This window comes from Astatotilapia calliptera, chromosome 14 (genome assembly GCF_900246225.1).
Source record: "Astatotilapia calliptera chromosome 14, fAstCal1.2, whole genome shotgun sequence".
In the NCBI taxonomy this organism is placed as follows: Eukaryota; Metazoa; Chordata; class Actinopteri; order Cichliformes; family Cichlidae; genus Astatotilapia; species Astatotilapia calliptera.
Window position 1 is genome coordinate 18,105,855 of NC_039315.1, and position 24,975 is coordinate 18,130,829.

At 39.0% G+C, this 24,975-nt stretch overlaps 1 protein-coding gene across 1 annotated transcript in view; it reads right to left on the minus strand.

Annotated features, from left to right (window-relative positions):
• drd2a (dopamine receptor D2a) overlaps positions 1-3,662 on the minus strand; it is a 51,642-nt gene extending 47,980 nt beyond the window's left edge. The window contains exon 1 of the mRNA XM_026192813.1: positions 3,192-3,662. The gene's annotated coding sequence lies outside the window, so the exon portion shown is untranslated. The remainder of the gene's footprint in view (positions 1-3,191) is intronic.
• Positions 3,663-24,975: the final 21,313 nt, after the last annotated feature.

The window sequence follows — 24,975 nt, forward strand, 5'->3', positions numbered from 1 at the left end:
AACTTTGCATGTGTGTGTATATCTGTGGATTAGTGAGATAGCGAGATGTTCAAAGGTTCAGTGTGTTTTCCAGGTATACTAAGTTTTGACTGCCTGTTGCTCAAGCTTAAAAACATAAAGACCAACAGGCTCTTTTTTTTAAATTAAAAATGTGCAATGGTGGATTTCTATCCAGCAGAGCAGTAAGTCTGTATAAGTTATTTTTGTCTGTTTCTAAATGCAAGAGAGTACGTTTTGCAGCTTTTTTGTGTATGTTTGTGTGTCTCTTCTAAATATAAAATTGAATTTGTGGAGGTGTTAGTGATTTGAAAATGTTATGAACTGCACTATAATTGCCAAAAATATAGTACTGTGTGTGTACCCCTCTCCATGTAACTACATTTAAAAATAAAATATGTGCAATTGCAAAGTGTTAAATGAGTAATAAAAAAATCAATATCCAGTTATTCACAACAAACAAAGCCTAGTGATTGTAAATAGTGTTTAAACTGTTTAGCTCAATATGTAATATGGACACACCATTAACGCATATATAGACCAACCAGCTAACCTGACTATCACAGCATATAACAGTAGAACCACGATCATAATAGATCTCCTATTGGGTTTGGACCTAATTGGCTCGTCCATCCTGTCAGTAATTGTGTGCGTCCCTTGAGTGTTGATGTATTTGACATGCTGGGAAAGGGGTTTCGGGAGAGAGAGAGACTGTAAGCGAGTTGGATAAAGTCTCAGAGATCCAATACAATTAAGTGATTTACTTACAGGGATGTTTGTGACCCTGATATAAAATCTGTGAGACGTACAAGAAGAACCCTGTAGCTGAGTTAGAGCTTGTGGGCATCCTTTTGGGATATTAAAGGGAATACACCTCCGCTTTTTCTTGAAGGAGTCCATGTTTACACTATTCGGAGGCCATTTCAGGCATCCAGTTAGTAAGCTCTATGTTCTGCTGAAAATCTAAACTATTTATATTTCGTCTTCGGTTGCTTAGATGTCAGATGGCGCCACATGCAAAGGTCAGATGTGCTGTTTTTTGGGGCCCGACTGAGTATCATCAAGTGCTCCATGACATTCTGGGTCTGAGCTGCGTCTTCTATACACAATGATTAAAAAGTGTTTATAGAGCTTGGAATATATGTGGTTTCATTTCTGCACCTACACATTTATGAAGTTGCACTTTGCAAGATGCATAAAGTCATGTAAGACTTGATTAGTAAAAAAAAAAAAAGTCACTTTTTAAAGTGTATTTCTGAAGTGGCAAGCCTCATTCATTCAGCCATATAATGTACAGGTAATACTATACACCATGAAATTAAATGTTCCTCCAGAGCATGACAAGGCTTAAACCATACAAGACTGCAAACAGAATTACAAAAGGTACACAGCATTATAAAAATATAAATATATAAATACAGTATAAATACATACAGACGAAAAAATTACATTAAAATTCCTTACAGTTTCTACTTTGCAAAACAAAACAACTGCACCACGCCAGTCCGACGTAAGATTTCTCCTCTGAATGACTTTCAAATCTGTCTGATTAATAAAAGACTCTGTGGTTTCACAGCAGCAGCTCCCTGCACCCGAACAACTTTTGTTTGGGTTTGTAATTGGATTTAACAAGCACAAGCTGCGACACAGCGTCATTTCTGTTGACTGCATGTCATTTGAGAGCAATGTGTTGAATCTCAACATTTTATTGATCGAACGGCAGCATCGAGTGATTTCCCTTTAGATCTTTATGTGCTTAATCCATTCAAAGTCTGTGCATCACCTCAACGTAAATGTTGCCATGAAATCAAATCTCTCACAATGCATCTTAAGGAATCTTATGGAATCTGAGCCCTTGTTAGTGTTTTTTTCCCCCGAGTATTAATTCAAATAATCCGTGTGGGGATTAATTTGTGCTTATATTTCTGTATATAGCATCCAGGAGATTGCATTCAGAAAATCTGCTTGTGGCCAAACAGCTAGGCTGGACAAGCCTGCATCAGGCAGCTCTGGTCAGACTGTTTTCCACACAAAAGCATCCAGCAGATCAGACACAGGAATGTATAGAATTCAAAATGTGTCAAGGGAATTCAATAACCAGGCTCAGCCTCTATCCATTTGACCTAAGATGGGTTCACTAAGGATTACTGGTTTGGTTTCTATATTAAAGAAGATTTAAATAGTTAATTCTAGTCAAGTGGAGTTGATATGAGCAATTTGCCTTGACAAATAAAGCCTGACAGCATCCCTTTTGATGAAACCACCAATTTGCCAACCAGGTGTTATAACCACCTGACCTATTCAGATATCCATACCTGCTGGGTACAGAGCAGCTGCTGACCAAATGTCAAAGCAGGTTTTTGTTGTTATGGTGGCTTATTAATATTTTCCAGAAGGCAGTCATACTGTTCTTTCATTTCTTTCTCCCCTTTTAGCACTGACTCAATCAAAAGAGATAAGTCTTAAATCAAAATCACCACAATCATTAGCATTATTCAGTTATTTGTCATGCTGTTTATGTGTTAGTTAGAATATGGCAGTAACTCGGAACATACATATAATATACACATCTTTTTTTTTTTAAATATTCACATAGATCATAAAAGGGTAACATAAACTCCATCAAAAGCGCTCTCGAGGCACTCAGGCTTATCAAGAGAGGTTTAGATACATTTTCCACTTTATTTATTTCCTGTTGTTGATAACTTGTGAAAGCTGCTTAGCGATGCTGACACAGGACGGAGTGTGCAGCCTGTACAGCAGTCACCTGCGCAGCACGAAGCTTGTGCCGAGAACCCGCTGCCTCTGAAAACCCAGCACTAATTACAAATTGGAAAGCACGAACAGATCTGAAATCAGCGCTTCGCGGGTTGGAAAGGGCACCGTGACACGGACACATCGCCACTCTCAAGTCTGAAACTAGGGTATAACTCACTTATAGCCCCCCAGCCACCCACCCTTTCTTGGGGTGGTTAAAACTGTCTTATATTAACGCCCAGCCAGGATCGATAAGGTAAACAGTAGACCTGTCATACAAATAAAACAGTGCACAGCCGCTTGCGCTACCTGCAGTGTTATTTAATGTATGTATGTATGTATCTTTGAGCGATATGTCATAGATTATAAACTACCCTGGATTATCTTATTTTTTCTCAAGTTTAATACATCACACAGAGAAAACAGAACTGTCTTACCTTCACGCCATAAGTTTCAGAATCTTTGCTTTCACAGGAAGCGGCTGTTAAATCCAAGATCATCCACAGTTAGCTCCCACTGTATCCTTTATTTGCTTTACTCATTGCTTACTCTTTAAAAAAACGAACCGTCTCTTCGCGTCGTCTCTGGTGCGAGGCATTAGTTCAAGCTGGTAGGTTAAAAAAAATAATAAACTACTGGGAGCCAAAATACATAGCCTAACAGTGAACGAATGAATTAAACAACACCTAAGATCACTTGCTGTTTTCCGGCCGTTTAATTAAACCCTCGAGGTTTATTTTATTTTATTTTTTTTAATTTTTAGATCAGTTCTGATCTTGAGAGAGCGGAGAAGCAGAAGCAGAAACTGTGCGGTGCCCTTCTGGTGTCCAGGAGCTTTACGCGGAGAGCTAAGTTACCTTCTGCACTGACGGAGACGGGAGACGCGGCGGCTGTGAAGAACTGTGGAAAATCAAGGCGGGGTTACATCTGTTTAATTCCTAAGAGGGATGCGTGTTTTGTTTTTTTTGGGGTTTTTTTGTAATGTCACCGGTGTAAGTGAAACCTTATTCCCTTATGTTTGCCTCAGATTTTCCACAGTTCTATCTTCTCTCCGTGGCACGGGCTGTGCTTTTTGTGTAATAAGTAAATAATGGAAAATGGCAGTGTGTGATTTAAAAAAAAATTGGACATCTTTTGATCACTAAATAAACAGTTGGTTAATAAGTGGGCACATGCTAGGATGTGAGTTGGTGGATCAGCACAAGCAGTGAAAAATGGTAATGAAAGAAATGAGCGAACACATGGACTTACAAATCCATCCCACGCATTCCTCATTATCATTTTCTTAGATAATGATCCTTATTATTTATATATGTATTTTTTTTTCATCTATTGCCAAACTTTGTCATTATTGTTAATTGCTGGCATTTCTTAGGAATCTGTTGGCTTTCATCCCAGCAATATTACACAGTGAATGCTACCAAGTAAAAGGACTGGAAGCAAACTGTTTTGTTTGTCCTTGGGACAAGTAATAAGGAAAGAATGTACAATTTCATATTACACCACTGAGATTTATTTGCACCTGCTGGTTCCATTCAGTACAAATGACACAAACCACCTTCCATCAGTGTGTGCATATATAGGGAAGTCCAAACCAGAAATATAAATGTTACATTTCTCCCAATTCTTTTTGATCTTTGGGCTGAAGGAAGGACAATACTCGGTGTATAAATGCTCAATCAACAATCTTTTATTCCATACAATTCAACACTTTATGAGCATAAACCATCCGGAGGGGAGATGAGCGCGGGAGGGTGTCCGCCTGATCTCGAAGTGTCTGAGCATTCCACACATTCTTATAGCTTAAGCTCCCCCTCCACTTAGTCATAAAACCTAAACATCCACATTCTTTCTCTCTCTCAGTGAGCCTAAGTTATGACCTTGGCTTCTGTGCAGTATGTTCTGTTCTTTGCTAATCAGACAAATAAGGCCATGACTCTCTGAAAACAGTATTTCTTATAACTCAGCAGCATAATGCATCATAAAACAATATCATTCATTCACAATGAATCAGCAGTCTAATGTAATAGAAATCAGTTTAACAAATGTAATAGTTATCACCTTCTAATTCAGGAGAATAATCCAAACTAAAACTACATAATAATTTCACAATCTTTAATTAGGGGTCTAACATGACATAAGATAATTAAAATAATCTCACAACATCAGGATCAATTTTTGACTCTTTGTAAGTGGCATTGGACTGTCGCTCTCTTTTAATGACTGCGTGTGTGTGTTAGACAAAACCTCCTAGAAAGAAACATAGTTGTTGATGATCCATTGATGATCCATTTATTCATTATTTTACAACTAGAAATGCAATGTTTTGGCACTTTAGGAAGTACATGAATAGTTATATTAAGTGCAGTCGTGCCCAACTGCAGCACTTAAAATCTAGCTTTTATATCATCTTGCTCTCCTTTACACATGTGACTTAAATAAGAACTTCCATTTAAGCCAGACCTGGATAATATATTCATATCACATTTGACATCGAAATAAAATATTAATTACAGCCGGTAGGCACAGAAATACATTAAAAAAGGAGGAAGTAGAATAAGTCCAACAGTATGTTATACTTGGTGGCAGACGAATCACCTACAGTTTTTAAATATGTTTTTCTAAATGAATTTCTCATTATGCATGCTTTGACTTGGGAATTCTCACGTGCAGTGGACTTCTTCACTATTAACACTGTTTGAATGCACAAATTTTATCTTTAATGAAGCTTGCCTCGTTTTTTCACAGGGTGACATTTCTTTGCATTGATTAGCAAACCTGACATTTTGCAAATATATTTCAAGTGCACCAAGAAGATACATTTAATGTTTAACATCAAGCTTTATGAATGCTTTCACATGGTTCCAAAAGTAATCACTTTGCAAGTGTGTGCATATTTCACACACATTCAAGAGAAAAAGGAAATGGCAAACCACTACCAGATAGATGTTTTCCCTTTACTGCGAATGTAATTAAAATAATGTTTTGGTTGTATTGCTTCTGTGGGCAGTTAAGCTGAGTGAAAAGTTTAGAAACGTCATCTACATACTCAGTTATAAGAAATAAGTAAATGAAGTGTGAGTAAAACATGGCAACATGGCTGAAAGAACACAGACAAAGCAACAAAAAAAGCTAGATTACAACACCCCAAATCTTCACAGCGGATGAAATGTCACATATTAGTGACACAACCAGAGCATTAAAATTCTCCTCTGTTGGAGGCAGCTCTCACAAGGAGCAGCTTTTTTTTGCTTTTGCACTCTTGTGGGGACGTCTGTACCGAGGCAGATAGCCATTTTTGGATTTATGTCTGAATCACACATAAACACAGACACAAACAGGCACATAAACTCATACTGTGCACACAAAATATGCACACCCCCCAGGCTATCTGTGGGAGGCGCAAACACATCTAACTGCTAACTGCCATAAGGTAACGCTGGAGCCTGATGGTGCCTGATACGGTCTCTATTAATTTGTGACGATGAGTGGATGTCAGCAGATCGCAAAAATAAATGACAACAACTTTGACGCCCCCCAAATCAGAGTAATTTACAAACCAGTTTCACCCACATGTTACGCTAATGAACATCTCACAACCCACAAAAGGATTTCTTCCAGATAAGAGAACCACAAAGCACAATCTTAATGTCATGGGGCTAAGTTCTCGTCTCCAACTAGCACGCATTTTCAGCCTTGAATGGAGCTTGGAGAAATATTGTACATTCTAGACACATGCACGCCTTTCTAAGCCTGGCCAAGCACAGAGCCACCGCCAGTGAGCAGATGCTGGCTTTAGGTGAGCTGTGGAAAAAAATACATTGACCTGGCATGAAGGAGGGCCCTACTGTGACAGAAAAGACGTTCAGTCCCTATTTAACTCACATGAGCACAAAAAGCATGCACATATTTCCCATTCACTAGTCCTTAAAATGAATCATATTTTACACACCGGCAGTCAATGCTTTAAACTTGAACTCATCCTATAAAGAATTTATATGGTGTGACACTGGTGTGACATTGTGTGCTTGTTTCTGAGCTCTTTCCCTGGTTTAACACTTGCACTATACCCTGTCACACTGTATGCTGAGTGAGACAGAGTGACAAAGAGGGAGACAGTGTTGGCATGACTATCTGTTTGGGAGATAATAGTGACAGCAATTGCTCTGCAGAAAGGACTTAAGGCATGATGAGGAAGCATGAGATTAGAGATATCCAGATATAGGAAATGTGCTCGCAGCAGTAGGGTTGAGGCATGTAAATTACAGAAGTTAATATTCTGTTTTCAACATATCCCACAGTATGACTGAAAGCAATAATACCTTCATGCAATCCACTGCCAGACATAACTGAAAACACAAACTTTGGATTTGCATTGTGTATTTCTTTATGATGATGAAGACCGATAATGCAATTATGTTCATTAACAAGCGCATCAAATATGCATTAACTTGCAGCCGTAATGAATCCAAAACATGGACATTGCCACTTCCGTCTAGGTAACATTTGCTCAGCAGAGTCAAGTTGTTGAAGATTTAATCTTTTTAGTCATGCAAGTAGTCTAACACCAGAAATGAGGATGTTACATGGTGCACATCTTTGCCCCAGACTAAAATGTATAACAACAAGCATCACTTAAAGATGATTTCTTTTGATGATCACTTCATCTTCAGTATTGCAACATGTCAAAATGCAAAATTCATAAACTCTGATATTTTTGTTTTAGAGCCTAATAGTGTTGTAGAAAAGTCCAGGGCACCCCTCATGTGGAAACATAAATGGAAACACATTTAATTTTAACTAGCTTGAAAGTCAGTGTGATCCCAAACTGCTTCAGTAATGTTGAGGTCCAAGCTCTGGGGAGGCCAATCCATGAGTGATGATGTTCAACTGCGTGTTTTTTTTTCCAGGTATAGTGCATGACTGTCTGTTTGTGGTTATTCTCATGTTGAAAAATGAAGCGGTTGTCAATGTAATGCTTTCCAGATTGTATTGCATGGTGGATCAAAATCTGATAGCACTTTATTTTGCTCATAATTCCATCAGTTTTGACAAAATCCACAGCATCACTGGTGGAAATGCAGCCCCAAACCACGACAACCATGTTTTACAGATGGCTGCAGACACTCGCTGTTGTACCACTCTCCTGACCTCATTCATATCACTCAATAGGACCACTGATTCTCGGTGCAGTTCTTGTTTTATCTGGCATAACTCAACTTCTTTCTCCTGGTTTATTGACAGCAAGCTTTCCAATGAGATCATTTCTGGTGATCTTCAGTGAACAGTAAGATGAATCGACTGAAGGGCCAGATGCAAAGCCAACATTTTGTCTCCTGTTTCTCAAGGGCAAAGCTTTCAGATGTTATTCATCTGTTGTAGACATTTTTTTAGGCCCGGATATTCATCTTTTGTCCTCCCACTTGTCCAGTTTCTTTAAAACTCTTAAGTACACTCTTCACAAGAAACTGAGTTATGCAATTTTTTTTTTTTTTTTGGCTAATAGCTCTTTGAAAACCACCATGCTGCTGCAGAAAATATTATAATATGCCTGTTACACCATGTTATCTTTGGCATTTTTTATGAATGCAGCTAAAGAATTGTGTGTTTTTGTCACAGGCTGCTGGTAATAAAGTCCCTAATAATACAATGTAAAACTAATACTTTGCTTAATCGCACAAAACCAGTTCATTCCTTGAGTTGGGTGTTTTTTTCATGCTTGAATGATTAATAGGTCAGTGGTGGTTTAATAAAACATTCCTTTGAAAATGGTCAGGTACAAAACTGAAAGGTGGCTCCATAGTGTAGCTTAATGCATTCACCTAACAAATGAAGGGTTGCTGGTTCAACACCAGCTGAAGGCACAAATCCTATTTGGGGTACTTTAGCAAGTACATACATGTGGTGCTACCTGCTGCAGCAACCCCTTGTGACAAGGGAGCAAAGTAGCTTTAAAGGCAGTAGACTGAAAGTGAGTGTGGAAGCAGCCAGTGTGTCAACATGCTAAGTTTGTACGTATACATTTCACTTTCAGAAGCTTCATGGGCAGTACAATCATGCCACCAAATTCATTTTCAAAATCAGCTAAAACAATGTGGGCCTCACAAAGTCAGATTTGCTTGAGTCCTGTTTAAAAAAAAAAAGAATCTGTAAAAAATAAATTAAACGCTTATAGTCTAATTATAAAGGCTCACTCAGGAAGTGAGCAAATAAACTCGGGATCCTGTCTGAAGTTCTTATGTAAAAGGATGTAGTCAGTGTCTGTCGCATTCTCTTCACTAGAAATGCTCAGTTTAGTTTACATGAGGTTGCTGCCTGGGCAGAGAAGGCAGGAGGCAGGACACAACACAACCACTCGCTAACTGTGACTTCTATTTCCTGCACTACTCTTAGATTGACACGCATCAGCAGCAGCAGCAGCAGCAACCGTTTAATGTCTCATCCAACAGCATCAAACACTTGCACTCATCCATGCACTTCCAGTGCTACTAATCAACGCATTGTTGGTTATGGGTTTTTTAAATTCCTTGACAACTATCAAAATATTGATAATAAATCCCTGTAAAAGATAAACTAAGCCAATAGTTAGATGGCTCACTAATTCCTTGTAATACAGTGTTAGAACTGCATAATGTACCACAATCTGGTGGTCGAAAGAAATAAAAACATAAAGGGGTGAAAGAATTAAAAAAGGAGAACAAAATAATAGTGAATGAAATGATGGAATGGTAATAGTCAGTTAAATGCATTAATGAGGAAAGCACTGTTAACTTCTGAAAACTGAATGCAAAGCTGTTTAGCAACATGAAACCCAGAAGTATTCATAAGACACAAAAACAATGTAGAAAAAGGCTTTAAGTGAATTTAAATAAGAAAAAAATTAAATTAATGTGAAGGCAAGCCATAGCTTGCCCTAGAAACGAACTGCAGAGCTGCTTAAGTTTGTCTCCTCCTCACTGATACTGATTCAACTTGTACTCTCAGGCAAAGTAATTATGCATTTTAGAGGACAATATGGGGAAGGATGTAGCCATAAACGAAAACAAGAAGCCACTTTCTGCACGCAGGATTTGTGTTTATTTCACATCCATGTTCAATTGCACCATTTCCTGTGGAATGTGGAATTGAACTTTCCTCGCTACATTGGAATTGCGCTATACAGCAAACACGGCATCATTGTTACATTTTATTGGACGGTACGCTAGAGCGTACAGGAAACTACGGATGAGAGAGGAAGTGATGTGCTGAAGGTAGTGGGAGAAACAGCAATGTTAATGATTATTTCCAGAAATCTAAAAAACATCTAATGAACCATACTTTGCTTTATGATGACTGAGTTATACATGTTTCCCCAAAGTAAACGCAGATTCACACTGTGATTGGTAGAACAGAGAGAGAGACAGGGGCAGGGTGAACAGAAAACAGTCTGGTAATTTAAAGCTCAAGGTCAATAGCCGCTGTAGCTGCCAAGCCAAGCAGCATGTGGACAGTCTGATGGGGCACAGTGGAGTTGCCTCTGCATTCACAAACAAGTTTGTTAGCCTTATGTCCAACTATGAGTAAGTGCAAGGAAGTGACTTGAGTGTTTGCCTGCAAAGAACTTGATGAGATGCTTTTATTTATCCCGTTCCAGCTGCTGGGAACTGATTGCACAGTGATTTCAAATTGAAAGGGCTTTTGCTTCAAAGTAGCTGTTACAGTTTTTCTCAGTCGCTTTGGTGCGTTTCTCAGAACACCATTAACATTTGCACAGCAGTTAGTGCATTTCCCAAAACAATTAGTGCAAACTGCAAAACCTAGTGGATAGCCTGCAAAAGCACGTCACATGCACAGAATTGATTATCCATACCTCAAAAGCAAGTATCCATGTCAATGAAACTGTCAGTGCCATCAAAATGAAAAGTCTTGACACCATCTTTATGAACAAGATAGTCAAATGGCATTGTCATGTTTCCACTATGACAGTTTATAATTTCAGTGTTTCCCATTGCAAAAACAATTGGTGACACCTGAAAATGCTGACGACAGCACTATGGCCTACCTGTACAGCCATCTGAAATGTGCAGTAAAGTCACTGTAGATGTTATGGGAGTCTTGGGAGTAACTGAGACACTGAATACGTACGTTTCACATTTCCATTGTGTAGAAGTGTTTGTAATCCTACAGAATTGTGCAAAAGAAAAATATGCTACAGTCACTTGTTCACTGTAGAATACATGTAAACATAAAATCACCAATTTGGTAGAGCCTCCTCATGAGTGACAGCTGTAATTCACCTGAGATCAATCGTTCAATTTCGGAGACATTTCCAGGAAAAATGATACAGAAAGGTATAGGATTTGCTTGACAGATGGCCAATATTTGGCATGTGATAACTAGTTCAACAATTTTGTGTGTGATGACTTAAGCAATGGATGTATGACTATTAGTTTTATTGGGAATGACTATTCAGCATCCATAGGTATGATTACTTTTGACTGACATGACATAAGCAAATGGAAATGTCAGAAAGCAGCAGGGAAATGTATGGAAGCAACTGATTCATGTCCAAAATCATTTGCAGTTTGTTCAGAGAGAGGAGAAATTGCTACTATGATGTGCACAAATGACTGAGTGTTGTGGAGGTTGAACTAATAGTTATGGGAATTTCAATTCTGATCTGAGAAACGCACCAAAGCGACTGAGAAAAACTGTAACAGTTTGATTCAATCCAAAATCGATTTACATTTTTGTCTTTGTTTTTCACTTTCCTGTAGCTCGTACACATTCAGCATTGCTTATTTTGTTTCTGTACTATTATATATTTCTGTATTTTTGTATAGATTTATTTCACTTCCAGTATAGTTTGGTATTTTTTAAATGATGGGACACAGTAAGAAAGTAAGATAGATAGATAGATAGATAGATAGATAGATAGATAGATAGATAGATAGATAGATAGATAGATAGATAGATAGATAGATAGATAGATAGATAGATAGATAGATAGATAGATAGATAGATAGATAGATAGATAGATAGATAGATAGATAGATAGATGACCAGGAGGTATAATTCAATCTGGATTAAACCTGCAGCAGACAGCTGCTAAATAAACAGCAGATAAAAAGAAAAGCATAAAAAGGCTTTAGAAAATAAACAAGCCAATGCTGCGCACCATATCAGCATTAATGGCAGCTGTGCTGTGGCATGTGACTGCATGTATTGGCTCTTTTGTGTGCCTCAGAGTTGAGCACTGATTCCTCCAGTGGCTTTACTGCTAGTTTAATCAGCTCTATGTGGGCTCAGAGCCACAGAGGGATGCATGTGATGTTTCTTAGCTCTGTCATTAACAGCTTCTTCTACATAACCGGGAGGGAGGGTAAGATGAATTACCTGATTAAATGTTGTGAATATTAATTACATTTGTAAGTAAATTATCCCCATTTGGAAATATTCCTGTTGCAAGTATTGAAAAACCTTCCTGCATCAATGGTCAAAGGAGCTTGCAAAGAAAAGCGTCTGGACTTCTTTAAGTTACTTGAAGACGTTTCACCTCTCATCCGAGAAGCTTCTTCAGTTCTAAGGTCAACCTGGATGACTGAGAACCTTCACAGACCTTCCTGCATCAATAAATCTCACTCATGTGTTCCTGATGTTTTCTTCAGCATGGCCTGAGATTAATAACGAATCCAACATTTCAGTTAAATGGTCAAGTTTACTAACTCCTTCACCAGTAAAGCAAAGGACAACTGGCCAGAACCCTGTGTTCACTAAACAGCTTAATCATTCCGAGAAACTCTCTGAACACTACTATAGCTATATTGCATAGTCACATGATTTTTTTCTTTCTATTATTGAGCATTATTTTAACCCTAATGAGTATGTATCTATGTGCAATGAGCCAAAAGTATGGATGCTAACACGATTTCAATAAGGAAAGATTATTTTGATAAATCACGATTTATTGAAATAGAGAAATTATTCAGTGTATTTGGAGATTACCCATCCGATGGCAGATTGAAATCACAGTGGTGATAGGATTTAGGACAGGATCCCCTGGAGTCTGCATGCTGGTGGTGGTGAAGGTGAAGACTGTGGCTTGGATGGAGCTCTGAGTGACTTGGGTGATGTGGAGATGGTTCGGAAGTTGGTTGCAAGAGTGAGCGTCTGAAAGGTTGAGTGACCGAGAGTATAGATTTAAACCATGCACTGATTGGTCACTGATTGGCATTAGTATAGAGATTGACAGCATGGGAAAGTGGTAGTGATGGTAGTGGTAGGGTAATGAATAGAATAGCAGCCTAACACCCATGAAAGCAGGCCAATGAGTGATTACAGATCTTCCTTATTGAACTTCCACATGAGTTTCATTACTTAGCACTCCACACTTTGGTACAAATATGGGCACTACCCACTATGAGTCGGCATCAATTTTAGCCTTGACGCTAAAACCCAGGGAACAACAGAGGATTTCCAATAGCTGCATTAATCTTTCATGCAAAGTCTGAGATTTTAATGTCTTTAAAACTTCACAAAATGAGAAGAAAAAAACAAAACCAATGTCAGTTTACAATATTTAATGGTAAAAAACACACATATAGAATGGATCCCTATATTTCTGTGACTTCTCCTTTTCTATAAGAAGCCTAATCAAGCTAATCTGTTGTTACAAAGAATAAGACTGCACCTGAGAAATAGTTTGATGACGGAGCCACTGCCCAACCCTCTAAAAAAGCACAAGCCAATTCTTTTCACTAAGATTTAAGTGCAGCACATTAAGCAGGCTCAACTCATCGCATCCAAAACATGTTTTTCTACCAAAACATGTTTTGCACCATTCGGTTTTTAAAGGGCGTTCATTGTTGAAAAAAGTTTGAGAAACGCTGCTATAAATTGCCAGTGTGGGCTTGTGTTTGAGCATGTGTTTTACAGCCTGTGTACTACCAGTATAGCTGCTGATGCTTCTGCTATTACCAAGATAAGGCGAATCCCATTCAGTCACCATCTATGGTCTCACCTTCCCGCTGAGACCAACTGTCATTTGTTAAGATGAGAAAACAACCAGCAGTTTTGTTTTCCCAGAATCCCAGAGATTGGCCTACGGCCTTTATAGACTGCCGCAACTAAAAACCCAGCGTCTGCACGACTGGAGAGGACAGATGAAAGGACGTAAAGCGACACAATGTGAGAGGAAGATTTTTCAAATTCCGTTTTGCCTCTGTTTTTCTTCAACCTTCATTCCACCACTTTTTTTTGTTGCAGAAACACCGCTTCTGCATTCATTTTTCACTAACGTCAAGTCAAATCTTGAACACTTGCGCTTTACTTTAAAATCTGAAATGCACCTTGTGCTACTTGTGTAGTCTTTTGGAGCCTAATGGCCAGGGTGAGTTGGAGCAGCATTTGGAATGTAGCTCGCCGTGTGTCTTCGTTTAGTTTGAGAAAACCTTGTCATTTTTTAAAAACAAATAAATAAATAATGTATGCATACATCGTTTCTCCTGAATATTTAATTTGAACATTTTAACCCCAGTAGTGCAAAGCTTGCGACTGCCCTCTATTTCCATGCTAATGCCCAGATTGGCTCATTATATTCAAAGTTTGCCTGAAAGACACTCATTTTCTTTTATAGCTGCAGGGCCTGGCGGGAATATTCCGGAGGCTCTTTCGCACAGTCTACACAATATAATGCAGTTAAATAGATTGTGCCGAAAGAAATTATTAAATTGAAAAGTTTGTCAATTCTTTCTGATTTCCACAGCTCCCAGCTGTGAGCCTGCTTATTCCCATTTGCATTCTGTACATCATTTCAAAGGACTGTGTGACGAAATCCTTTTCTATTAGGTGAACTATCAATCTTGCTGGTAAAAATTACAGCTATGTACAAAAGAAGACATTTTTCTTCTGTTCGGAATGAAGCATTATTTCCATTACAGCTGACTACATCGACAAAAGCCGGGCATTTTCTTTGCTCAGCATCGCTCGATGAAAAGGGCAAAGTTTTGAACAAGACTTTTTGAGTTCTTAGGAAAACTTTGGCTCATTATAAGGAAACAGATAAACAAACAGTAGAAGATTGGGAGGGGGGAGAAAAAAATCACAAACAGAAGGGCAGATGGATGAGAGATGGCAGGGCTGCAAAGATTGCCGGACAAGTAGAGAAACACAAAGCCTCAGGTAATAAAGGCGTAAAGAGTTCAAATGCCCTCAGTAGCAGGAGGATAAGGATCTTCATTTTAAAGAACCCAACTCTTGACTATAATTGGAAGCTAGTGAGTGCTGAGAAGTGAATCTATGATGTGATCATTAGGCTAAGTGTGGAGGGCTCCTGTGTAGTGAGTGAGGGGAGAGGAAGGACGATGAACAGAGATAGAGAGACTAGTAAAGCCAAAGGGGGGGGAAGGTTTCTTTTGGGTTTTTTGTTGTTTTTTAGAACAGAAAACATGCACCAAAGTGCAAAACCACAAGTGTCTTGATGGAGAGATGGAGGAGGAAGGACCTGACAGAGGTTGAAAATACCCAAGAATAATCACACTCATTCAGGACATCCGCTGACACTTCATCCACCAACCTGCGAGGACTGAACACAGAGTAAAACAATACATCTGTGTCAGAAAAAGGCAGCAGGGAGCAGCTTCTTGTGCTTAGACTGTGTGGCAACAAGAAAAATGGGAACTTTGGTGCTCCTTTGTAATACCTGGCATTGGTTTGGTAAAGGTAACGGAGAGCGTGCGGATTAAGGCATTCGCTTTTGCAGTGTGACAACACTGGTATTAGCGTTAAGGCCACTACACCAATGATTGTAGTAAATGAGTCATTATCACCTGTTTTAAATGGACATGTAAAACCTTAGGTACTAACCTTGCAGTTATGGGCCTGAGAAAGGATGCTTTAGCTGCTATTATATTTTATGGCATGAAACATCTTGATTTGTTTTGATCTTTGTAATCATTAATATATTGTGCCTAAATACAGCTGACCACAGAATTACTGTATAAGAAATGCCCTTTCTATTTAGCTTGATTCATTGCTATCTGTCACTCACTTAAAGTGCATCTCCCATCCTTTAACGCTGCACCGAGCTATAGATTGTCCTGCTCTTGCCGACTGACTCAAGCTCCCTCCTCTAATTAGCTTCAAGTAGAACCACCGCTCAAGCTAAATATTTTATCTTGCAGTGAAGGTCACGTTGAAGCCCCGTATAGGATGTGATTTAAGAAAACGCCTTAATTTATGCAATTATCAAAGCCAGGCAGCGTGACCAAAACAGGAATCATTTTGCATTACTCTAAGAAAAATAATGAAGAGAATGGTCCAGGAGCACAGACCTCTGTAGATGTGTCAGCAAACAACAAATGCATTAAAGATGGACAAATGAACCATGTCTAAAGGATGGTGCCTTGGAGACGTGGGGTTTGCAAGTGAGGCATGCAGTCTGAGTCAAAGGCCACACATGAATTTTCATGATTTTCATGTAATATCTGCACACACTGGTTTAGCCTCACCTGTTTCCATTGGAGCATTGCTCTTTTCAGACTCTCTCTTTTCATGTCCAGGAAGGGACAGTGTTATTCATCGCCTTACAGCAGCGAAGATGGGGGGAGGGGGGGGGGGGATTACAGTGCAAAAACTGTCCTCATCTGCATCTTTACAATTATTCATGAGCCCCAAACACTGAGAAGCTGTGATCTGTATTTACATAAGGAGTCTGGACCAGGCAAGAGGTCTCCTTGCCCTGGGTGTGTTGTGTGCCCGAGTGCCGTCTCCTCTGACTCTAGACATGCATCCTCAGGCAACCTATGTACTTCCTGTGTTGATCCATGGAGTGTGTCAACTTCAAAACTGTCATGCTGTCTCTCTCTTCCTCACTCTTTTGTTTTAATCTCTCTTTCCGTCTTCTCTCACTTCACTGAGTGCACTTTACACTGTCGCTGTCATCTCGGAGCTGGAAGTCAATGTTTTGTGTCTGCCTTTTCTGTTCTCTCTCTTCCTCCTGCTTGCATTTTGTGTTGGACTGAATTCACAGCATCTGTTGGGGGAACTTACAGAGGAGCTATTCTGCTCATTGATTGCTTGTCTCAGAAAATTCCTCTTTGCCATAAACCTGTATGCATATGGCAGCAGGTTGTCTATTAATTATCCTTTAGTGTTCTGATTGATTGGGGTACAGAAGCCATTGCTTTGCTGCTGCTGCCATGCTGTGAGGCAGGAGAGGATAGGACAAGGATGCAGAAAGAGGATTCAGAGAGATAGGAGGAGAAGCAAAAGAGAAAGATAAGAAGATGGGATGGGCAAGGAACCAATAGAGGCTGGGGGGAGTCCATGAATAATATGAAATGACATCACAAAGGAAAGATCAGAAGTACCCTGCTGTTTCGAAAGCCACGAGGCATGTGGTTTCAAAAATTTCAACATAAACATTTAAACATCATTTTGATTCAGGCATTTATTCAGTTGTATTCAAGTACCACGATAGTCCACAGGTATTTCATCCTGTAAGCATTGCAGCACAAACTCTACTGGTTATGGGCATTAACAAACATTCTTTTCCTTTTTTTAGCAGCAGGTTTGAATGAATGGCTCTGGGCAACGAGAACCGTTGAAATATTTAGTGATGCAGTCTTAAAAGGGAGACTTACTGTACAGGATACTGCAGCCTCAAAGGTCTACAGGGAACGACATGATTTGGAGCGTTTGTGGCATTGCCTGTTCACGCTGTCCCTCTGTGATAGTGCCACTTGATTGGCATGGGTGCGTGTGAGTGACTGTGTTTGTATATGTTTGTGTGTTTGAGAGTGGCCTTTATCTGGTGGAATGACTGCTGACAGAAGTCCTCGCTACGCAATGTGTTATTGACTGTCACTCACCGGGACCTTCATGACCATCACAATCAATTAACGTCTTATCATATAGCCAAGAAGTAAGTAGAAATGTCTCTATGGTGGGTTGATTTCAAGGGCAACAGATGAGCTGAGTAATCCACTCGCGCGGTTTGTCAAGGAGGCCGGCCAAAGACAGAAAGTCCATTTAAAACAAAATAAGACTTGGAGAAAAACAAGGGAGTAACGGGGATCAATTTCACGTACAGAAGAAAAATAAGTATTTAACGATATTCAATCTGCTGCTTATGCTGTATGTGTCCACTTTCAGCAGTCAATGCTCATTAGTAATCTGTCTTTCCTTCCTCATCCTTAATCACCAGGTAGTACAAAGAAAAGGCTATATGGCTAAAACAAAAAGAGCAGCTGAGATGTGTAGGTGCATTTTGGAGCGGTAGTTTTCTTTTGAAACCGCTCAGTTAGATAAACTTTGTCAGCCTGTTGTTTTGCTTTTGCTGCTTTGTTAGTAACACCATGCCTATGGACTGTGGGAGGAAGCCTGGATTCAAACTCAGAACCTTCTGGATGTGAGGCAATAATGCTAACTACCACACCGGTGCTGGTGTTAGAACCAAGCTCCAGCTCTGTAATGCACAATATTTTTTCAAAACCTATGTATAGTTATTGGGGTTTTTTCTTAAAAAGATTAAAACAAACAAAAATGACAAAGGGCCAGTCCAGTATTGTGTGCTATAGTCCTTTTCCACAAGTACCTACTTGGTTTGACTCAACTCACTTTCCATTACAGTTGAGGACTCTCTAAAGTGTGCAGGGCCATTAACGCAATGTGGCTGAAAGTCCTGTGACATCATTTGATTGCAACACAAGCACAACAGTGGAAGAAGTCAAGGGGATGACATACCTGCAGCTCGGTGTGTGGCTTTTGTCAGACTCAGGCACCACAGTGTTGTTTTTAGAGCTGCGGTTTCCAAAGATGCCAGGTTTCAAATATGGCACTTTTGATTTTCGTGAAGGAGTCACTCTCATAACTCTTACATTTTTAGATCGCCTCAGATCACTTGGAATCCCAGCCTGAGCACAAAAAAATTACATGGTACCTAATGGATAACCCTAAAAACTGAAGGAGTCATTTTTTATCATGAGCATATGTAATTGTATTTATTTTAACACCTGCATTAAGTTTAGTTTGCATGGATTTCATTTGGGAAATATTGACACAGAAGGGGAGACAATTTCAAAGACGAACAGATTAAAAGTGCAAGCTTGATTAAAAATGTGGTAAAATGATGGTCTGAGGTCATTAGTTTGCCAGTCATGAGACTACAGTTTGTATCCTGTTTAGGAGTTTTGTCGTTTGTTATTTGTTATGCTTTCATTTCAGTCATCCACTTGCTCCTTCATGGTCTCTTTTTTTAAAACTTTCACTCATACATCATTTTTCTTGGTTTCGTGGGAGTATGAAGTATAAAACAGACCCTTTAACAACATGAATCCTGCACTTTGAAAACTGGGCCAATAACAATCACCCACCTGTGACAAGTTGGTGAGAGACTGTTGATAACTTTAGCCAAAGTGAGTCTTAGAACAGATGCCAAAGGCCACCTTGTCTATACTTTTGACATGCCCAGGGAGCACAAATAGAACTGGCTGATCTATCAGGACACATAAAAATGAAGTTCAAAAAACATTGTGGAAGTGACATATACTAAGACATATTGTAAAGTCAGCATTTGATGTTGCCTCTCGGCTGCTTGGTTAACACATAATATGAATAAGTTGACCACATGTTGAGGTTTCTGTTAAATTTCACTCTTTTGTTTTGTTTTCTAGTAGATTTCTCAATTTCAACACACAATTATAATTGTGAGTGTTATTAGTTGTGTGTGTTATTTCCTCTTTTATGGATGTTCGTACAGAGGCTATATTAATATTGTTTTACTGCAACTACTTCAGGTTTACGTCTCACAGCCAGCAGTACAAACATCACCTTCTGAACGAGCTGCTCATGAGTTGCTATGTGTACACAGACAGGCATGTGGCAAGTGGAAATAGATACTGTACAAACACTGTTATGTGTGTGGCACTCGAGCATCGCAGTGCTGTGCAGGTAAGATCTGTCTATAAATCAAAAGAAAGAGACACAGATAGGAAAATAAGTGATAGGCATGTTTTTGTTTATGCTCTTTTTAGCACAAATTCAGCATGAGCGGCTCCATTAGTAGCTGGAGATAGATGCTTTGCTCATAGGCACATGGATATTTGTTGCTTGGCGACAGGAGAATGATAAGAATCACCCCTTCACATTAATTTCTCTTGTGCATCAGTGATTTTGAACCCATGTGCAGCTCCCCTGCTGCTCAGTCTTGTTTTCCAGCAATGAAAGCCTCCACCAACCCCCACTGTTGGTTCTGCAGAGCCGTTACCAATCAAGTAGATCTATTAGGAGCACGGTCAAAAAGCTTTGCACTTTCTCACCAAGCTTTACCCGCTTTATTTCCAGCAGTTCCTGTTGGAAAACCTGGATACCTCAAGGCTGTAGATTGGAATATTTTGTGCATAAATCTATATATGCACTCTGGCGTTAGTTTATTTCAAGCTACGCAGAATGTCCACGATCATGTATTTGCACAAACTATTAGAAGACAAATAACCATGGACACTGGCTATTTTCTATATTGGAAAACCAAATATTAAAAAAAGTGTTTAAGGAATGTAAAAAGCATGTTTACCTGTGTCATCAATAACACATGTCAGGAGTTACGGCGAGAGCTTTTGTAAGGACGAAAACTTCACAGAGCGCCGATGAACGTTGACATCACTGCATAAATATGAAGAGGAGTAAAAAGCCAAGAGATAAACTTGATGTTTTGTCTAATCCCAAACAGCGAAAAAGTGGCGGCACGTCGTTTTATTGTTGTCCCCCCCCATTCTTTTAAATGTATTCGGTTCAGTGACACATACTGCATCAAAGCCTAGTCATTTTTACTTTGAAATATTTAGTTTATCCTCTGGCTTTTGCGGTGAACAGGAAAGGTACACAGTATAATTCATTGTGTGACTGTGGAGACTAATATATTCAGTCTAGCTTTTACAACAAGATTGAAACAAGAAAAGCGCTTGCATAACTCATTTTTTCCCCCAGGAAACAAATTTACTGCAGGACAAATATGTGCCGTGAAATGTCTGTTTGTGTGTGTGTGTGTGTGTGTGTGTGTGTGTGTGTGTGTGTGTGTGTGTGTGTGTGTGTGTGTGTGTGTGTTTCTGCATGATCCCTGCACACTCAGTTAAGGTGGCTTTTTACAGGGAAGCAGTTCTGCTTCAAGAAAAATGAATAAGACACCAGAAATGCACTTCTAGGAAACTCAATTGTTTTAAGTCCCCTGTTCAGACTGATACACTCTGTGTGGAACCGTCAGTTTTCTGTCCGGATATTGTGACATAAGAGAACTTTTAGGACATGACTTACCATTTTAAAATAAAAGCAAATCTTACACACTCTGTTTCTGTAGTGCTTTTGTACCTAGTCAAGCTCAGGAGGCATTAAACCATTTTACAATTCCACTCATGATTCAAGTTTGAGTTTTTACTTATTTAGCTTACTTGCATACATACATTACATCTGCTGAGTCAGTGTTTTTCCTCCAATTGATTCTAAATTGCTGTTTTTTTTAGCAATAATGAGCAGAACAATGTGAAAAGGCTCTCTTCTAATGGTTTATGGCAGCATAGCTAGCCAGCACTCATGATTATGTGATGTAAATAAAGATTGTTTTCACACTTGGAGATCTGGATGGTGTTCGAATATGTTTAAGCCAAAAGTCCAGCAAATTTGGTAAGTGTGAACACTGCGTACTGCCAGCCAATTGTCAGCGTCTGCTTTTGCTCCAGTGTTCTTCTATCCTTCTCATAAGTGTTCTCGCTGTGCCTGCCATCACCGTCCTCAGCCATGGTTCCAGAAATCTGGGCACTTGTACAACAGAAAGATGAATAATTAAACTATGCTTTGGTGGATGAGGACAATATATTAATGGAGGGCTAATTTATATTTCCTGTAGTAATTGGACTTCTATCTTGCTATAACTACAAAACAATGTTTAAAAGAAAGCCTCAGAGAGTTACTGGGTTTCAAGTCACAACATATTCATACTTTTATGAATATGTTTTATGAATATGTTTACAAGAGCAGATTATAAATTAATGAAAAGTATTGATATTTATATTTATATAAGAATGCATCAATCCATGCATTTTCTCAACTAATTATCCAATTCAGGTCCACAGCAGGGCTGGAGCCAATCATAGCTTACTTTGGGGTAGATGCAAGGTGCACCCCGGTCCAGTTACACGTCTATCACAGGGCCAGTACAATGCAATTATTTATAAAATAATTTTTTGTGCTTTTATTGACATTTCACATGTTTTCGCAGCTTTTTCGGACAAGGTTTGAGTAATCAAATGAAAGTTAATGTTCTTCCACAGGGTAGTTAAAATGAGAAAACTGAGAGGGCCAATTTCCTCGGTAAATACTGTAAAAGATTATCTACTAGGCGCTCTTTAAAACTTCACTGCTTCTGTATTTACTTCACTCTCCCTTTGAAGGGCAGAGCTTCTAAAAAAGATCACTGGGGTCAGATTGGTTACGAGCACACAACAGCAGCACTACAATTTCTTCGTATTATTATTCGGACTACATTATTAAATAGATTCATGGTTCTGTAGGAAATTACAGCCCACAAAAAAAAAGACTGAAGCTGAAAATAAATAAATAAACACACAAAATATAATGTGACTTTTGTAAAAAGCTGCCTTCCCTGTATAACACCAAAATACTTTAATCATTCATCCCATTTTATTCGAAGTGGCTTGTTTTGTTTTTGAGGTTTTGCCTACAAAACTGCTTCAGCATCTGCTTTTTTCCTCTCCTTCCTGCATCTCACAATTTTTCCTGATTTCGGGCCTTTGACCTAAGTCGAGGCAGATAACGTCAGCTGTTTTCACTGGCAGTAAACCTCTGCAGGGATTTAAGAGCATGGATACCTCAGTAACCGGCTATGCTATGTGGTTTCCTATTGATCCAAAGCGTTCATTAGTTGCTGTCCCAAAATTATTAGTTGAGTCACAGAGGATGCACACATTCATCTCTGCCAGGGAAGCTTGAAGGCTCAATTAAAGTACAGAGGGCATATTGCAAATTATGTAAAAACAAAAACAACTGAAATATGATTAAAGATGTGGAGGAAATTTCCTGTTTACGTGCACCCTGTGTTAAGTAATCCCAGAGGATGGTCTCCCACATCGCATGAAATAGCAGTAAAAAAAGAGCAACTGTTATTTCTCGCTGCTGTATAACGTTATCCCCACAGATTAAACCTGTACTGGTGAGAAGCAAGCGAGTTTAATTATCTGGATTTTATCTGTGGAATAGTGAGTCAAGTCTTGGGTTGTGAGATGTATATATATATATATATATATATATATATATATATATATATATATATATATATATATATATATATATATATATATATATATATATATATATATATATATATATAGACTGAGTGTGAGGTTTCTCGCGTGTGTTTGCACTCATAGCCATGGGGCCAAAATACCATTTATCAGACATATTGGGGCTCTCTCTAACTAGTAGTGGTGGGAAGGATATCAGTCAGCTGCTTCTTTGGCTGCACCACATAAGTAGTAAATCAGCGGGTTTGTCAGATGCTCGGTTGTGTTTTAAAACCTTCTTTTTTTCTCTCCCCATATTAACTTTAGTCCTCGTAGCATAATTCCAAATCTTTACAAATCCAGTGGATTAATTACCCTGCCAACTGTGTGTTTATAATCAGGTTTGGTTCAGTGCTTCTTCTCTCGGGAAATAATGTTGCAGTTAGTATATCAATATGTAAAAAAAAAAAAAAAAAGTAAATCTAATTGACAGACCAGCAGATGATTGATTAAATAATAAAATACACTCTGCATCTCGTGCTCATTACCTTTGAATTCAACCATCCTGCAATGTAATGTTCTGCTTTGTGCCCCTCTGTGCAGCAAACCTCAGGTGTGGCTAAACACAGCAGTGATTTAGCACTTCTCTGGCAGCCAGGTGTTCATTTCACTAACAATGGCGCTGCAACGTCATTGTACTATGGGCCAGCTCCATCCTCTCATCACGAATGAAAGAGCAGGGCCCAGTCACTGCCTCGCTTCCCAGTCTGACTTGTAAATGGTCTTTTTATTTAAGGCATCCCCTTTGTTTTGCTAATCAAAGATGCCACTTGTTTAAAAAGCGGGTGAATGAAATGAAGAATGGGATGATGGATAGGAGCGATGGATGGGAGAGAGGAAAGGTTAAGGTACACGGTGAAAGGCCTTCTGTTTAATTCATGGATTCAGGTCTGTTTAGAAGTTTTAAACAGCTGGGGTTTTTGATATGTTTTCTCTTTTTTCCCCCCTACCCAGTATCAGCCCGCTGTGACAATCGTGTAATGACTAACAAAGACAATGGAAAGGCTTGAGCTCAGTGATTTATTTGGGAACATGCACTAAAGATAAAGAAAACAACCAATATCGGCTACTCCATAAGATTAATGCCACTGAGAAAGTAAACACAGCACCTGCTTCCTCTAATACACACAACAGATGAGATGGAGAGGGTGACAATGTGTCTCTCAAGAATAATTTTCCATGTGGTTTATTGCTGATTTTGCATCTGCTTTTTTCCCTGTGTGTTGGATTTAAGGAAACAAATAATCCACAAGCTCTTTGTGGTTATATAATATACTTTATTTATACCAAAGCTGAAAAAGTTCCTTAACTCCTATATTAAAAAAGGCATGCAGGGCTGAGGAATATTGCCATAGAAATATCATGCATCTGTGTGAAATTGCAAGGAGATCAAAGTGATATATGCATGACAGAAATCTGCTACTAAAGCCAGATTTCAGGAAAATAACATACCCAGTGGGGGACTTCTGCTAAAAAGCAGCTTTGATGAATTGCATGACAGTAAATGAATATTCCTGAGAAGACCGGCTGCTCATTGAGTAGTCCAGAGCAGCCTTCTGTTTGTTAAAAACCTCCACCTCCATGCTCCCCTTTATGCCAATGACACCTCAAGGTGATGATAAGAACCCTGTAACTGCAAGAAAGATATAATTATACGGGCACTCAGGTTTCATTCATGGGCACTGTGTACATTGTCCAAAGTTAGATTATGCTAAACTTAAGTGAAAAGATTCTCCAAAGGTGCTTCAAAGTTGTTCAGGTAATATAATTGCTGTCAAAGAGGCGATAAACTGTTGAATGATGTGTTGTGCCAGCAGCTTTCTGTTTCCATAATGGGCATTAACTTTGAAGAATATATGAGTCAGGGGACAAAGTTAAACCTCTAATCACA